This window comes from Odocoileus virginianus, chromosome 22, assembly GCF_023699985.2.
Source record: "Odocoileus virginianus isolate 20LAN1187 ecotype Illinois chromosome 22, Ovbor_1.2, whole genome shotgun sequence".
NCBI lineage: Eukaryota > Metazoa > Chordata > Mammalia > Artiodactyla > Cervidae > Odocoileus > Odocoileus virginianus.
In genome coordinates this window covers 17,027,022-17,044,901 of record NC_069695.1, presented here as the reverse complement: position 1 = coordinate 17,044,901, position 17,880 = coordinate 17,027,022, and the positions used below count along the sequence as shown (strand labels likewise).

Here is a 17,880-nt window from a genome sequence, read left to right as displayed (position 1 = left end):
AAAGTATCAATATAAATAACTGCTGCTTTACTTATGTTAAACATCTGAGGAATTACTGAACTGTGCATACACAGAGAAACTATCCTTTACATTTCACCTGATAACCTAAACTTCTCCACAATTAACTTCTAGTTAAAAAATTGTAGTGTTTTCGATCTCAAGTTATCCTTCTCTCCCACGTACCCAAGAGTGAGTTACATTCTGGAAAAATATGACATTTTTCTGCCGGCAAGAGGCAAGGAGCAGAGGAAAGCAAAAGGCAGAAACAAACGCATTTGAGAGTATTTCCCATGGGAAAGAATGTCACATTTGAAAACATTTGTCACATCTGTCTCCACTGTTTCCTCAGTTTAAGCCTACGTTACCTGCTCTCTGCAAAACTACACACAGAACCTGTGCTGCAGAGCAGGCAATTCCTTACCCTCCTGGGTAGAACCTGAGATCATTCCAGATTTACACAGTGAGTGCCACCATCAGAGCATCACTGGGCTGGGGAATGGATGAACAGTTTAGCTCACTAAAAGGTAACAATTAGAAAGGACAAGGCCTGGGTTCCAGAAGGGAGTTAGATGGATTAGATGATCTCCTCTCTTCAACTGAAAATAAATGACCCAGAATCTGTATGTCAATCCCCTAGACATTGCACTTTTTTGGCAGGAGCACCATTCAGACCCAAAGAGCCAGAGAGGGGTCCAATCATCCTGACAGGGTGTATAGCAAAGTTATTTGATTCCAGTTCATCTGCCACTTTCTGGGCTTGTGCCAAGGCAGGCACTGGCTGGGCACTGTGAATGGAGGGATGGGAAAACCCTCACTGCCCCTGAGAGGCATGCAGTCCGGTGGGGTGATGAGAACGACACGGGGCTGGCACAGCACAGGAGTATGGACCAGGCTGTGATGAGGACAGTGGGAGCCCAGGGAGGCCCACTTGCCTGCATGTGTGTGTGTGAGGTGCTGTCTGGCAGGAAATCAAGACAACTGGGTGGTACCCAAGAGAGGCCTGGTCTCTGAGGCAGTGAGCGTCAGGGAACTTCAGCAGTAAGTAAACCTGGGACTCGGGGCCAGGACCCCCCAAGGACAGCCACGCCCTTACATCCTTCGGTGCCTTCAGGTGCAGTGCTTCCCTGTCCAGGGTGTGCTCTCCCCCTCTGCCCTCCTGGAAGCCGCTGCTCCGCCACGAGGTGAGACGCTGGCACTCACACAGCCCCACAGGCCCCGGTGCTGGCTCCTCTACTGTTTCCAACACTGTCATCACGCCAGCAAGGAACACATTCTGCCGGGACCAACACTCACCCAATACACTAGATCCCCCGTGAGCAGACAACAGAGCCCATGCTTCTCTCCCCGCTGCAGCACAGCCTGGCAAGCAAGGCTCTCGGTGAGAGTTTGTAACAGTGACTAAGGCAGGACTCCACCCTACTCGCTGAGAGAGGGCTCAGCTGCCGCCCCAGCAGTAGGAAAAAGCCAGACACTCCAAGATACAACAGCTTCTCTGGAGCCCATCAAAGAGCTGAACATAATTCTAGAGTGACAAGATCCCCAAGGAAGGACAGTACATGATGCTGATCACCTTTGGTGGAGGGAAGACATCTGCCACAGAAAGCAGGGCATTCTTAGAAAGCAGCTAAAACGTTGAATGAATTGTTTTTTATTACTACTTTTAATTGGTTTAAAATTAAATAAAAATTTTTAAAAATTAGTTTACAATTAAATAAACTCTTAAGTTTGGCCTTAGCACAGTTTAGAGTAACCAGATGCCTGGGCACAAATGGTTGCTGAGCAGAAGACCTGCCCAACACAGAGAAAGGACCCAAGTGACAGAGAGCCCCCACCTCCCCCTACAAGCCTAACACGGGGTATGGAGCCGCAGCAGTCTTGGAGACAGGGCACCCCACCCCAAGGCAGACCTCTGTGGCTTGATGGGGCAAGTGGAGGAGGGACACCAAGGAAACCCCAACACCACAGCCCTCACAGGCGGCACAAGCTCCAGCAGACCAGTGCTGGAGGGCAGAGCGGTGCAGCCTCCAGGAAACACAAACCAAAGCTGACCTGCGCTGATGATGCAGGCTGCCCCCCGCCTGGCCAGTGCAGCCCCACCTCTGGCCCCTCTGCATCTCTCAGAGCCCCTCTCCCCTCCTCGGCATCCTGCCTTGGACACTCTAGCTGCCTGCACCTTCCCTCTCCTCTGACTCTTCAATCAAGGGAGACCACCAGGTTCTGTCTGGGCCCTCCCTGGGCGGCAGCCTGGAGACCCCCCAGGAGGTCAGTGGAAGCTGTCGTGGGCGCACCTCCCTCGTTCTCCCCTCACACAGGGCTGACCTTCCTGTGCCGCCTCTTGACCAACATGGGAACCATCCTTTCCCAGGGCTTGTCCAGGTGCCTAGCGTTTTACAGCTCTGGGAACTCTGGTGCCAGTCACATCGTCTTGGACACAGGCCAATGTTCGTTTGACTTTTGACAAAGGTGCCAAAGCAATGCAAAGGAGAAAGGAAAGTCTTTTCAACAAATGGTATAGAAACAACTGGATACACTGGACACTCATTACTCAACTACCTCCCAATATACAGACAATGTTAATTCAATAAGCCTTCAGGGTAAAACACAAATCTTTATGACTTGAGAATAGGAAAACATTTATTATTCAATACCACTAGTTGTCAAGGAGATGCAAATAATTAATACCACAAAAGACAGCCCTACACAGGCACCAAGATGAGTAAAACTCACTAACACCAAACGTTGGGGAGGAAGTAAAGCAACCAGACCTCATGTATTGTTGGAGGGTGTAGAGTGGTAGCTAGTAGTTTCTTGTTAAGACTAAACAGACACCTGCCCTATGGCCCAGAAATTCCATTCCAGGCATTTATCCAATGAAATGAAACACATCTACAAAAGACCTATGAAAGACTGCACACACTGGTAATATCCAAAACTGGAAACTTTTATGTTTCCAAAACTGGAAACTATCCATCAGCAGGGAGATGGATACACAAAGATATGCAGTATGTTCACACAATGTGACAGTTCTCAGCAAGAAAAAGAAACAAATTGGAGCTACACAAAACACATGAATGACTCTCAAAAACACCAAGCTGAGTGAAAGAAGTCAGACCAAAAAGAACAAGTCCTGCTGCTGTGCATACTGAATGATCCCATTTATTTGAAATCCTGGAGCAGGCAAAAAAACTACTCAATGAAAAGAGAAGGGTCCACCAAAAAAGAAAACTCTACAATATAAAAAAGTATCGGATCAGTGCTACCTCTAGGGAGAGAGCCGCTGGGAACCAGGGGAAAGGGCATGGCAGGACTTTCTGCGGCATGTGAGTGCCCTGACCTTGACACGCTGGAGTTTGGGTTACACTTCCCTCATAGCTCAGCTGGTGAAGAACCCACCTGCAATGCAGAAGACCCTGGTTCAATCCCTGGGTTGGGAAGATCCCCTGGAGAAGGGAAAGGCTACCCACGCCAGTATTCTGGCCTGGAGAATTCCACGGACTAAACAGTCCATGGGATGGCAGAGAGTCAGACACAACTGAGCAACTTTCACTCTCACTATGTAGGCAGTTAGCAAAACTCAACAAATGACAACAACAAAGATCTGAATGTTGCACTAATTGTTAAGTCTTATCTCAAAAGAAAAAAAGCATAAATGCATCAAAAAATGTAAATGAATTGATGGATGGGAAGAGGGAGGATTAAAAAACAAGAATGGTAAAGTATTAATAGCAAAGTCTAGGTGGATGGTAGATACGTGGTCACTAAAATCCTTCAGCTTTTCTTTGTGCATGAATATTTCACAATGTAAACTGATGGGAACATTTTTGTTAAATGACTCAAGCAAGATTCTAGTCTCAGATAGGCCAGGATACTAGGGCAGAGACTCAAGCATCCAGGACTGGACCAGTTAAGTAAACATGGGATAACAGCAACAACAGCCATCATTTATCAGACACTCATCGGTCGAGGCTGTGAACCCAGCACTTCTCAGAAGTCAGTTCTTGAAGACCTCCCAACAAACCCATTTCACAGCCAGGACACTAAAGCTTAGAGGATTTCTGTAACCCATCCAAAGTCTCACCCCACAGCTGGTAAGAGCTGCGCCATGGCTGTAGTCCTGTCTGTTAGGTCCCAGGGCTCACGCCACGAGGTCCACCTGCCATCTGCGGTGAAGGTGAGCGCCTGTTTACAGAAATCAGCGCTCCAGGTCAGAGCGGGACTGACAGTGAAGATGACATGAGGAGTCATCCAGGTACTGCTGTTTAGTTACTAAGTCATGTTCGACTCTTTCCCAGAGATTTCCCCAGGCAAGAATACTGCAATGGGTTGTGATTTCCTTCTCCAGGGGATCTTACCCACCCAGGGATCAAACTCGCATCTCCTGCTTTGGCAGGTGAATTCTTTACCACTGAGCCACCAAGGAAGTCCACTGAGGTGCTTTAAATTTCTTCTAACCAGGCAAACGGTGGACTCAGGTGGTTAAGACCAGGCGGATGGCCTGAAGTCCTACATAAGCTCCCTGAGGGAAGGGACCATATCTATCATTTGTGCTCTCACCTCCACAGGCACTGTGCATGGAAAACATTTACTGAGTGGATGAATAAGTACACACAGAAACAGAAATGCAGGCAGACATTATAAATTCACAAGAATTGACCACATGAATAGGAAAAATCAACTTTCTAGGTCAAGCTATTTTTCATCAAAACTGTATCTTTCAGATTCCCCCAAAAGAATATAAACTTCTTTTAACTGATATATTCTTTAAAAGTTTTTTAAAAGTTCAAGGTATTATACAATGTGCTCATTTCACTTGCTACAAAGGTAATGCTCAAAATCCTTCAAGCTAGGCTTCAGCAGTACCTGAACCAAGAACTTCCAGATGGACAAGCTAGATTTAGAAAAGGCAGAGGAACCAGAGATCAAATTGCCAACATTCACTGGATCACAGAAAAAGCAAGTGCATTCCAGAGAAACATCTACTTCTGCTTCACTGACTATGCTAAAGCCTTTGACTGTGTGGATCAGAGCAAACTGGAAAATTCTTAGAGATGGGAGTACCAGACCACCTTACCTGTCTCCTAAGAAACCTATATGTGGGTCAAGAAGCAACAGTTAGAACCAGACATGGAAAAATGGACTGGTTCAAAATTCAGAAAGGAGTATGACAAGGCTGCATACTTTAATCCTGCTTATTTAACTTAAATGCAGAGTACATCATGAGAAATACCAGGCTGGATGAATCACAAGCTGGAATCAAGATTGCCAGGAGAAATACAAACAACCTCAGATATGTAGACGATACCACTCTAATGAGAGAAAACTAAGAGGAACTAAAGGGCCTCTTGATGAGGGGTAAAGAGGAGAGTGAAAAAGTTGGCTTAAAATTCAACATTCAAAAAACTAAGATCATGGCACTGGGTCCCATCACTTCATGGCAAATGCATGGGGAAAAAGTGAAAATGGTGACAGATTTTATTTTCTTGGGCTCCAAAATTATTGCGGATGGTGACTGCAGCCATGAAATTTAAAAACCCTTGCTTCTTGGAAGAAAAGCAATGACAAACCTAGACAGCATATTAAAAAGCGCAGACATTACTTTGGCGACAAAGGTCTATATAGTCAAAGTTATGGTTTTTCCAGTAGTCATGTACAGATGTGAGAGTTGCACCATAAAGAAAGCCAAATGACGAATAATTAATGCTTTCAAATTCTGGTGCTAGAGAAGACCTGAGAGTCCCTTTGACAGCAAGGAAATCAAACCAGTCAATCCTAAAAGAAATCAACCCTGAAAATTCATTGGAAAGACTGATGCTGAAGCTCCAGTACTTTGGCCACCTGACACAAAACCAACACACGGGAAAAGATCCTGATATTGGAAAAGATTGAGGGCAGGAGGAGAACGGGGCAACAGGGATGAGATGGTTGAATGGCATCACCAGCTCAGTGGACATGCGTTTAAGCAAACTCTGGAAGATAGTGAAGGACAGGGAAGCCTGGTGTCCTGCAGTTAATGGGGTCACAAAGAGTTGGACATGACTTAGTGACTGAACAACAATTTTTGGAAAGATTCTTCTTTTGCTGACACTGGAGGTAGTTTCTGCACATTCTAACACAGACCAGGAAATATGTAATAGTTCTGAGAGAGTTCTAGAATTTTAACTTTGGAAAATTTTTAGAGATGGTTTAGATTAGCAACTTATGAAATGTAGGAGGTAAGAGTCTTGGAATCACTTTACTCTGTTTTTCCTGAGGCAGTTCTAACCCAAGTAACATGAATGAGGACAATAAAATCTTCTTTTTGCTTTATCCATAATCCATGAGGAAAGAGATGCTGAGGGAACCTCCAACAGGGTGGGAAGTCAGGGTCCAGGCCCTGGGCTTCTGGTGAAGCCTGGTCTGCCTGCACCAGATCTATGTTTGACGTTCTTAGTGTTCTGGGGACTGTGGTGTTTGATTGGCTGGGATACAGAAAAGAATACCTCCCCTAAAAATACATTCAAAATAAAACAGTAGATGCTGGAGAGGGTGTGGAGAAAAAGAAACCCTCCTACACTGTTGTGGAAATGTAAACTGAAGCCATTATGGAAAACAGTATGAAGGTTCCTTAAAAAACTAAAAATAAAACATATGATCCTGCAATCCCCGTCCTGGCATTTATGTGGAGAAAACAAAAATTTCAAAAGATACATGCACCCCAGTGTTCACTGCGGCACTATGTACAATAGCCAGGACATGGAAGCAACCTATATGTCCGCTGACAGATGAATGAATAAAGATGTGGTACATATATACAGGGGAGTATCATTCAGCCATAAAAAAGAATGAAATAAGGCCATCTGCAGCAACATGGAGGGACCTAGAGATTATCATACTAAATGACGTAAGCCAGACAAGAAAAATATAATATCATATGCTATCACATGAGGAATCTCAAATATGATAAAAATGAACTTATTTACAAAACAGAACAAGAATCACAGACATAGAAAACATAGGTATGGTTACCAAAGGGGAAAGAGGGGGAAGGATAAATCAGGAGGTAGGGCTGAACATACACATACTACTATGTACAAAACAGATAAACAACATGACCTACTATATAGCACAGGGAACTCTCAGTATTCTGTAATAACCTAGATGGGAACAGAATCTGAAAAAGAACAGATACATAACTAAATCACTCTGCTGTACACCTGAAACTAACACAACATTGTAAGCCAACTATATTCCAACATAAAATTTTTAAAAAATTTAGAAGATACTCAGTAAATTTAGTCCATTCCCATGATCTTCACCCAAAACTCTCAACCCACTCCCGTAATAAGATTAAGGCCTATTTTCTTATTGGTACAAGAGGAATGGCCTCCTCTTGGCATTTATCTGAGGGTCTCATGGGCTCTGCAGATGCTCTTATGGGCCAGGAGTCTGCCAGTGGCTTCTGGTGCTAACTGTGGTAGAAACCCATCTCGGTGGTTCTGTCCATGTCCCTACATTGTGATGTTTTTTAATCCATACTGTGCAAATGAGAAACTGAGGCTTAAATCAATGAAATAATTCATCAAATACATACAACCTGTCTACAGAAGAGTACAGCGACACTGTGGGCTGACTAGACAAGGGGCCCTGCCTTCAGGGAACTCTTCTCTCTGCTGAACTGGGTTTCTGTTCCACCCAATCCAGTCACTAAAGCACACCTGCTAACATGCATCAGAGGATGGCCTGGGAGTCTGTACTCAGCACTGTGGGTTGTTGCTGTTTATTTCATGACTTAACTTGGAAGCATTCCCTGAGAACAGATGTTAGATTTGGGGTTGAGGAGAACATGACCTGTCTCCCATATATTTCCTGTGTGTCTGGGTGGGGTGGAAAATATAGATCCTCACACCTCCACTGAGTTCTTAGTGTGTTCAGAGTGGCCCAATCTTCTTTTCCCCTTCCATCTTTTCTCCATCACTCACAGGGAGTTAATGTGAGACTCCTGGTGAGGCTGACTCCCGCCACCCAGTGAAGGAAGAAGGGAGTTGGTCTTTGAGTGGAGCAGGCCCACCTTTTCCTTGCCTCTCGCTTCTTCACAAACAAGTCAAGACTCTGGTGCTGGCCAAGGAGGGGTCCAAAGCAGGAGAATTCAGAGGAGAAAGCTGCTTTTTGTTTTTGGTTTTTTTCAGTTCTACCAGTTTATTGCTACCAACCCATCTCCCTCCACCCTTATGCATGCATGCTCAGTCATGGAACCCCATGGACTGCAGCCCACCAGGTTCCTCTGTCCATGAACTTTTCCAGGCAAGAATACTGGAGTGGGTTGCCATTTCCTTCTCCATGTTTTTTGTTTTTTTTAAACTAGTATTATCTTGATAAAGTTTGGCAAAGGATATGGAGAGTCAGACTAAAATCCCTTCCCAGCCAGGAAGGGATAGAAAGGGACCATAACCTTTTAAAAACCTCAATAGTTGGCAAGTCTTCCATTTCTAATGCAGGCGGATGATAAATTATTCAAATGAAATAATCTGGCTTCCACTCTCTTTGTACAAGCATATTGATTTTCCCATTACTAACCCACAGAGGCTTTCACTGTAAGATGCCAGTGAAACAGAGCAGCACAGTATTTCTGCTTTCGCTTTTTTTACCCTGAATTTTGTTTGCTTTTCCCCAGCCCCCAAAAATGAACTGTTCTTCCAGTCACTTCAGAAAACAATGTAAAGATCCAATATCTACATACACATTCCCCTACTGTGCTCCGGATTTCAGGTAACAAAGGACTGATTCAGACCCTCCCACTCTGTCCCCACACAAGACCATGATTCCATTATCTAACATGCAGACCAGTGCTTTTTAAAACTTTGATGTGCACAAGAATTACCCGGGGATCTTATTAAAATGCAGAGTCTGATTCACTTGGTGACTGACTGGATAGTGGGCCTTTCTAACAAGCTCCCAGGTGATGCCAGTGCTGCTGGTCATGGATCATTCTTTGGGTAGCAAGACACTAGATGGCCACAAAAACCAGGCATAGTGACCCCTCCTCAAGGTCTAACCTGCACATCGCACCAGTGTCACATCTCTGCTGAAAACCCCTCAGCTGGAAATGCAGATGGCCAACAGGTTCATGAAAAGATGCTCAGCATCGCTAATCATTAGGGAAATACAAGTCTAAACCACAAGAGATATCGCCTCCCATCTGTCAGAATAGGTATCATCAAAAAGTCCACAGTAACAAATGTTGCCAAGGGTGTAGAAAAAAAGGAACCCTTGTACACTGTTGACAGGAATGTAAATTGGTGCAGCTACTGTGAAAAACAGCATGAACGTTTCTCAAAAAGTTAAAAGTAGAACTACCGTATGACCCAGCAATTCTACTTCTGCATATCTATCCCCAAAAAACCAAAAACACTAATTTGAAAAGATACATGCACCCCAGTGTTCACGGCAGCATTATTTACAATTGCCAAGACATGGAAATATCTAAATGTCCATCAACAAATGAATAGTAACATATACATTATATATATAAAAATATATATTCACAAGGGAATACTACTCAGCCATTATAAAAAACAAAAATTTTGCCATTAGCATGGATGGACTTGGAGGGCACCGTGCTAAGTAAAATAAATCAAAGAAAAACAAGCACTCTATGATATCACTTGCATGTGGAATCTAAAAAATACAACAAACTAGTGAATAAAACAAAAAAGAAGCAGGTTCACAAATACAGAGAACAAACTAGTGGTTACTGGCAGGGGCAGGCAATACAGGGGAAGGGGAGCAGGAAGTAAAAACTATCAAGTGTAAGAGGCTCATGGATGTATTGTACAACACTGCAATACAGCCAACATTTTGTAAAGACTATAAATTGAAAATAACCTTTAAAATTGTATAAAAATAAAAACAAAACTGCAATCCAAAAATAGAAACCTCTTAGTTGCTTACTAGTAAAATCTATACTCTTGCCTGACATTCAAGACACTATGCAAATGGATCCTACCTGCTTCTTCACTTCCTAATATTCCTTTTCCATTGTTCCCATCTTATGACCTATGTCTCAACCAAAGGGAACTATCTGCAGTTTCCTAGACATTCTCTCACTCTGCCTTTATTCTGCTGCTAGCTTCCACCCAGAATGTTCTTGCCCAACTCCTTCCGAGCCTAGCTCAAATGCTGCCTCCTCTATGAAGCTCACCATGATGGAAGTCATCCTCCTTCCTCTGACACCATTTTGTACCTACCTCTCTTAGGGATAGTATTACCAGCTTTTTTTTTTAATTAAAAAAAAAAAAAAAGAACCATAAAGACCAGTCCAGCCTCAATACTGGCTCCAGTTGGGGAAATGTATACAGGGCTTACCACAAGTAGTATGGGCCCAGGTGAGTGCCCCATGCATTTTTTTCTTTTGTCCATGCCCAGGGGCTTGTGGGATCTTAGTTCCCCAACCAGGGATCAAACTTGTGCCCCCTGCAGTGGGAGCCTAGAGTCTTAACCATTAGACCGCCAGGGAAGTCCTGGATATCCTGTACAATGACTTATGGGGACCATGTCTTTTATCTTGTCTATACAATTATCTGTTCCTGACTTCCTTAGGGAAGATTCTTATTTGATTTATTCTTGTAGCCTATAGACATCCAGCACAATGCTCTGTACAACTGGACATATTTGTGTATTTATTGACTTCCTGGGGTATAATTTAAATCAGTAAAATACACTGATTTTAAGTGTACTGTCTACTGAGTTTTACACCCAGGTAGCGCCCATCTCATAGAGATGGGGAACATTCCCATCAGACCAGTCAGTCCCTACCAAAAGCCTCTCCCTAACCAGTGTGGAACTACACATACTTCTGCTAGCCTAGATTTGTCTCTTCTTGACCTTCATCACAAATGGAATCACACCACACGTACTGTTCTATCTTCCTTCTTTCATTCAACATGTTTCTGAGATTTGTCCATGCTGCCACGTTAGGAACAGTCTTGCAAAGAACTCACTGATGGTGGGAATGGAACCCCTGCTTCCCTGGCCGTCACACCAGACCAGGTTTCCCCAAGTCAGTGGCGCTTGGACCTTCTAGGCTTACCTGCTGTCAGGCTGCTTAGAAACTATAGAACTCCCTTAAAGCCCTTTCCTGCTGGCACTTCTGCCTCCTGCACACTGCCTTGTGCCTTCCAGTCACTTTCAGCAAGGAGACGGCTCCTGACTGCTTTTCCCACCATCACCCCCAAACTCCACTGCCCAGCTCCAAGGTTCTGGGCTCCCAGGGAGGGCCCCCATCTGTCAGGAGGAGACATCATCTCCACTCTTCCTTTGCTGTTTTTCTTGAGGCCTAGCTAGAAACACCTGTCCAGGGCCTCTGGCCCCATGTCCTACTGTGGCTCATGTCCACTCACCGCCAGGAGGCACGCGTGACTAGACCGCCCAAGAGGGAGAGGCTGCGGCTCTGTGGCGCTCTCTGCTGGCTACATCTTCAGGATTCTCAGGTGATCTCACCTGATGATGACGGACCGACTCCCACCTGCCCATGCACATGACGCAAGGATGGTGGCCACCCTTCCTGGCTGACACAGTCACTCCATCTGGTTCTCAATGTGCGTCTGGGTGGACAAGCCCAGGTGCTGCCCCCTCCCATCGCAAGGCCCACCAAGGTCCTGTTCTCACACCTGTAACAACTCTGCCATCATTTAGGTCAGAACCACCACTTCATCATTGCAGGCGCCATAACAAATATACCACAGATGATGAGGCTGAGACCAGACACTTACTTCTCACAGCTCTGGGGGCTGTATATCCAGAATCAAGGTCCGGCAGATCCAGTGTCACATGAGCTCTTGTCCTCATCTTCCCACTGAGCCCTCACCTAATGAAGAGCGGAGACAGGCAGCTAGTTCTCTCCTGCCTATTCTTATAAGAGCACAAATCCAATCAGGAGGTCCTTGCTCTGACTTAATCACCCCCTCAAGGCCCCACTCCAAATAGCACCTCATTATCTCATTAGGGATTAGGGTTTCAACATGTGAATCTGGGTGGGGGGCCTCAAGTAGTCTGTAACACATACATTAACACAAAAAGTTGACAGTGCAGTGGCATTTGGCACTTTCTGAGATGCCATTTGCTGGGTATTCTTCCAGGATACCTGTAACTAATCGTGCAAAGACTCCCTTAGTATTGCAGACCTGTGAAGAAAGTAGTAGTATCCCTGTCTCATGGAACTAAGGCCCAGAGAGAATGGTGGCTGTACAGGGCAGGGGTTCCCAACCTCCAGGCCAAGGACAGAACCTCCTGTCAGATCAGTGGTGGCATCAGATTAGAAATAAAGAGCAACAATAAATGTAAGGCACTTGAAACATCCCGAAACCACCCCACCCTACCCCTGGTCTGTGGAAAAACTACCTTCCACAAAATCAGCCCCTGGTGCCAAAAAAGTTTGGAGAGCACTGGTCTAGAGCATAGGCAGATCTCAGATTTAAACCCCGTCTTCCTGCTCCAGGATGGTCTCCTGCTGCTCTGTCACCCTGCCTTCCCGTCTGGCTCCTTGAAGGTGAAGTCAATGTCTCTGATCTCATATATCCCATCAATGTGCTTAGAGTGCTGACCACAGAGTCCTTCCATCTCATCACAGCACTTAGGGAAAGGGAGTCAAGAAAGAGAAGATGGCTTCCCTCTCCCGGCAGAGGGGGCCATCGGCACTGTGGTCCTCGCCCATCGGCACCGGCCTCGGCTCTGTGACCAGAGATCTGCAGGATATCAACGAGCCCCATGCAAAAAATATTTTCCATTCCAGGGCTGTTACATACCTTGAATTCCTCCCAACAGTCCTCTGAGCTAGGGTTTTGTTAAAGTGCAAACACTTTAATAAAAGGGAAGGCATCTGGAGTCATTACCTCCTATTGATACTGCAGCCCTTTTGCTCTATGAATGACCCAGTCCAGCCCTAAGACTGCTGGGATGGCCCTGGGACCAATTATTTCAGAAAGAGGAGAAAAATTAGGAGAGTGAATTGTAATTTAGGATTCCACCCAAGGGCCCAGGGCCAAACGAGGGCCTGGAGTGAGTTGCGGCTTCATGAATGTAGTGTGAGGGGGAGGTGGCCGAGTGCTGAAAGCAGCAAAGAGATTTTCCTACTTCAGCATTTTGCCAGACACCTGTGTGGTGGGGCGTGAGAAGACGAGCTTGGGACCAGGCAGGGCAGGGACGGCCAGCCACTAGCTGGGGGTCCCTAGGTCCCCAGGGAAACCACTCGCGCTTTCTGGATCTCCTCCCATTAACCACGAGTCGGGGATTTCAATGCTTCCCTCCAAGGGTCGTGGACAAGAGCCAGTATCTGTCCACCGTGCACGAGGACGGCCCCTCGTGAGCCGCGCCGCCCCCTCCGGGAATTCTGGGCGCTGGGGACGGGCAGGGACCATGGGTGCCCACCTCCCTCCGGCCCCCCCAAACCCTGGGGTTGGACACACGTGGATGGAAGGCCCTCGTGGAGATGGCTGCTATGACTGGTTTGCTGAAGAGACGCCCTCGGGGTTCCAGGAGGGACCAGATGGTTAGTCCAGAAGCTCCAGACACGGGCGGCCCTGGGAAGGCCAACTCCCCAGTGCGGAGTCCCCCTGAGGCCGACTGGACCTTTCATGAGTGGACACATGAGCTACACCACAACAATGGGAAACAGAACCCCGAACACAAGAAGTGGCATCGGGGGCCGTGGAGGGTCCACTCAGTTCGTCACCCGCAAAGCCCCTTCACAACTCTCGGGAAATAAAATAGAACCTGGGTGACGAAATAAGAGTCTGACCTTGTTTCCCCTGTGCTGAGTCTAGTCGGCCCACTACACAGGCACCGCGTGGAGAGACCTCGTGCCACACACCTCCGATCAGGAAGCCTGGTGCAAAATGGCGGCCCTACACCTCAGCTCAGGGCCGTGTGCAGAAGCTCCGCCTCCAACACGCAGTTGAAGATGGAGGGGCGGGCCATGTGCAGAGATGCTCCGCCCCCTGTGCCGTGATCTGGCCCGGGAGCTGCAGCTGCGCCTGCGCAGTAGGTGAGCACCCCTCCCCCGCTGCCTGCGATTGGATCCCTACAGAGCAGCCCCACCCATGGCCTGACCCAAGAGCACGTGCTGTAGAGCCTCCTTCTATTGGCAGGAGGAGCCTTGTTAGGGCCAGACTGAACAGGGTGGGCAATGAGACTCAGGTGGAATGTTAGAAGTGATGTGGGAAGTTTTCTTCCACAGGAGAGACTAGGATGTCCCCAGAGGAGCCCAACCCTGAGAAACCAAGCTGCATCCACGGTCAATGTGGCAAAGTTCTGTTGTCTGAGAACCCTCCAGAGTGGGCTTTTTAGCCAAGGGGGAGGTAAGAGAAGAACCGCCCAGCAGCAGCCTGGTACACACGGGTGGGAGCCGGGCAGCCCAACAGTTCATTGGGCCAAACTGAGAAGTTAATCTGAAAGCAAACAGAGTCTCAACAGATAACAACCCAAGAACGAAAGAGCTCTGGCCATCCAGAAGCCAAACCACAGGGAGAGGAGGAGCCAAGGCCAAAGCCACACCGAGATCAGAAGGCCAAGGTCTCCCCAAAGAGAAGCAGGACAAGGGTATACCAGGAGTGATTCTGAACTCCACAAGCTAGGGACCCACACCTGTAGCTCCTAGTGGAGTCACACTAGATGCTTCTTAACTGGCATTCTTAAACCTCTTGCACCTGCAGAGTAGGATAAAACATCCTTCTGGTGCCAACAGCACACCTGCTACCCGGCAGACGGGCGAGCAAGAGCTCTGCTGTTCCCACAGGTGACCTCTGCATCCAGGGAGCACACCTTATGAGCATCTTGCCATCCTGGAAGTGATTTTGTTGGTATGGAGTCATATTTTTAAAAATAAAAATGGCTCTGCACCTGATGCTCAATATCACAGGTCCTCCCCTCCTATCCCACCCCCAGCAGTCAGTTACGACACAGGAGGCGGAACCAGCTCTGTGTTACTGAGAGGGTTACTCAATGTAATCGTGGGGTGATATAAGGATTTTAAAGACTAATTTAAACTATAAATTTTACCCCAGGTACTGACCAGACAACCTAAAATTCACTCTATATTTGGTTCCTGTGATTGCAGGGAATAGGAGAAGATCCCAAAAGTTAAAAAACACAGTCATACCTGCAACGGGGACATAAATCTACCGAGAGCTACATGGAATCTGTAGGGTTTAGGGGAACAAAGTTTATCAAATTCAAAGAATGGTTGCTACCCTCCAAAGACACGACAGTCTTTTCAACAAACGGTGTTGGGAAAACTGGGTATTCACCTGCAAAAGAGAGAAGTTGGACCCTTACATTATACCCTAACAAAAAATAACCCCAACTGGGTCAAAGACTGAAACTTAAGAACTAAAAGCATTAAACTTGTAGAGGAAAACATAGGGAGAAGCTTCATTACATTGCATTTGGCAGTGATTTCTCAGATATGGCAACAACAACAATAAAAATAAATTGAACTTCATGAAAATTAAAAACTTTGTGCATTAAGCGACACTATCAACAGAAAGAAAGGCAGCTCACAGAATGGGAGAAAGTATTTGCAAATCATCTATCTGTCAATCTATCTATTTAAAATATGTGAAGACCTTCTACAACTAAAAGACCCAAACAAACAAACCTGATTTAAAAAAATTGAGCAAAGGACTTGAAGGCCGTTTCTCCAAAGATATGCAGATGGCCAATAAGCACATAAAAAATGCTCAGCATGATGAGCCATCAGGGAAATGCAAATCAAACCACAGTGAGATGCCACTTCACACTCCCCAGGACAGCTACCATTTTTTAAAAGGGGTGTGTGTAGAACAGAGAAAAGGCAAGGGTGTGGGGAAATTTGAACCCTGGTGCTTTGCTGCAAGAATGCAACATGCAGCCCCTGTGCAAAACACTGCAACAGGTCCTAAAGATACTAAACACATAATTACTGGAGTGGGTCACCATTCCCTTCTCCCAAGGGATCTTCCTGATACAGGGATCAAACCCTGGTCTCCTTCATTGCAGGCAGATTCTTTACCATCTGAGTCACCAGGGAAGCCCATGATTACCACACAATCCAGCAATTCCACTTTTGGTTTATATTCAAAAGAATTGAAAAGAGGGACTCAAAAAGATATTTGGACACCCATGATCATAGCAGCATTACAGTATTCCCAATAACCAAAAGTTAGAAACAACCTAAGTGTCCATGGAGAGATGAGTGGATAAAGAAAACGTGGTGTAAACATGCCATAGTGTTCAGGCATGACATTCTGATACAGACTACAGCGTGGATGAACCTTGAGGTTCATCGTTGAGGACAATATGCTCAGTGAATAAAGCCAGACACAAAAGGACAAATATATGAATCTGCTTAACTGAGGTACCCAGAGTCGTCAAACTCGTGGATACAGACAAGAGAAAGGTGGCTACCAAGGGCTGGGGAGGGGATTGTTGTTGCTGTTTAATCGCTAAGTTGTGCCCAACTCTTTTTGCGATCCCATGGACCGTAGCCTCCCTGCCAGGCTCTTCTGTCCATGGAATTGCCCAGGCAAGAATACTGGAGTGGGTTGTTATTCCTCTTCCAGGGGATCTTCCTGACCCAGGGATCGAACCTGCATCTCCTGCACTGGCAGGTGCATTCTTTATACTGAGCCATCAGGGAAGCGATGGAGGGGATAGAAAGTTAGTATTTAACAGAGAGAATTTTCCTGTCTGAGAAGATGAGGAAGTTCTAGAGGTGGATGTGGGATGATGTTTGTGTAGTAACATGAATGTACTTAATGCCATTGAACTATCTACTTAAAAGTAATTAAGATAGTACATTTTATGTAAATATATATTTTACCACAATAATAAAAAAGGAATTGTACCGTGTAATCAATAGGCCTCCCCGCACTCCCCCAGGAATTCTCTGATCTCTGAATCCCCTAGGCCTGCAGTGTTCTCCGCCCTGGCCCCAGGCATGGAGTGGAAACCCCACAGGGCTGAACCCAGAGGTGAGGGGCACAGTCCCATCCAGAAGAATCCGGGAAAGCTGAGGCCACAGAGAAGGCTTTTGAAATGGGGCCTTTGAGGCTTTGAGACTTTACTCCGCACCGTGACTTCCCCAGAGAGAAATCTGCTCATCCAGTGGCCCCCCCTCTCCCACTAGTCTGGTTCTCCCTCAGCTGCTTTTCCCTGTCTGCTGCCTCAGAAATGATGTCAAATTCACGTCAGACTGTCAGTCCAATATTGTGCTCAACTCTTCCTCCGTCCTCTTCTGGGGTCTCTGCTCCTGACTTAGGCTTGTGCGGAAGGATTCTAGCGCAGCCAGACCACGGCTTGGGAAGGCTGTCGGTAGGTGCTCCTCAGCACCCACCTCATCCATTACCCGGGAGGGGCTGGGACTGCATCCTGGCCAGCAGTCCATGGCGCTAATGGCTTCCGGCCTATTAGAGGCGGAAGGATTCCAGCCCGTGCAAGGCAGCAGCAAATTACTCATCAACCCCCGTAGGCAGAGATTCTGGGAACACCCCTCGCAGTTCCCTGAGCGCTCAGGACAGGGAACAGTGGAAGGAGAAGTCTTCTTTCTGGGTCCTCTGACTGCTCTGTCCTGGGCCAGCCGCCTCCTCCCTGGTCTTAGGGAGATGACGCCTCACAGAGAGCTGCCCCATGAGGAGACTTTCTCATCTGCTCCTTGAACGAAACTGTTTGTCCAGTCATCTTTCTGTACCCCAGACTTCCCAGTGCACCCAGAATCACATCGTGTTTCACTCCAGAGTACCTCATAGTCTCCAGGCAGCAAGATCCTGTGGACCATGTTGTATTCACTTATACCCATCTTTTAGCTGTGAGGTGTGCAAATCTTTGTCTCTAGAGCTGTCAAAATCCAAGATCCCCAAAGCAAATGGAGAA

The 17,880-nt window shown here is 46.6% G+C and overlaps 1 long non-coding RNA gene across 3 annotated transcripts in view; it reads right to left on the bottom strand.

Annotated features, from left to right (window-relative positions):
* LOC110127683 (uncharacterized) overlaps positions 1–13,882 on the bottom strand; it is a 63,505-nt gene extending 49,623 nt beyond the window's left edge. For 2 of the 3 annotated variants that reach the window (XR_011482722.1, XR_011482719.1), the window contains exons 1-2: positions 13,772–13,882; positions 11,748–11,842 (exon numbers count right to left, since the gene is read on the bottom strand). This is a non-coding gene — a long non-coding RNA (uncharacterized lncRNA). The remainder of the gene's footprint in view (positions 1–11,747; positions 11,843–13,771) is intronic. The other variant, XR_011482720.1, reaches the window with a different exon arrangement.
* Between the last annotated feature and the right edge of the window lie 3,998 nt (positions 13,883–17,880).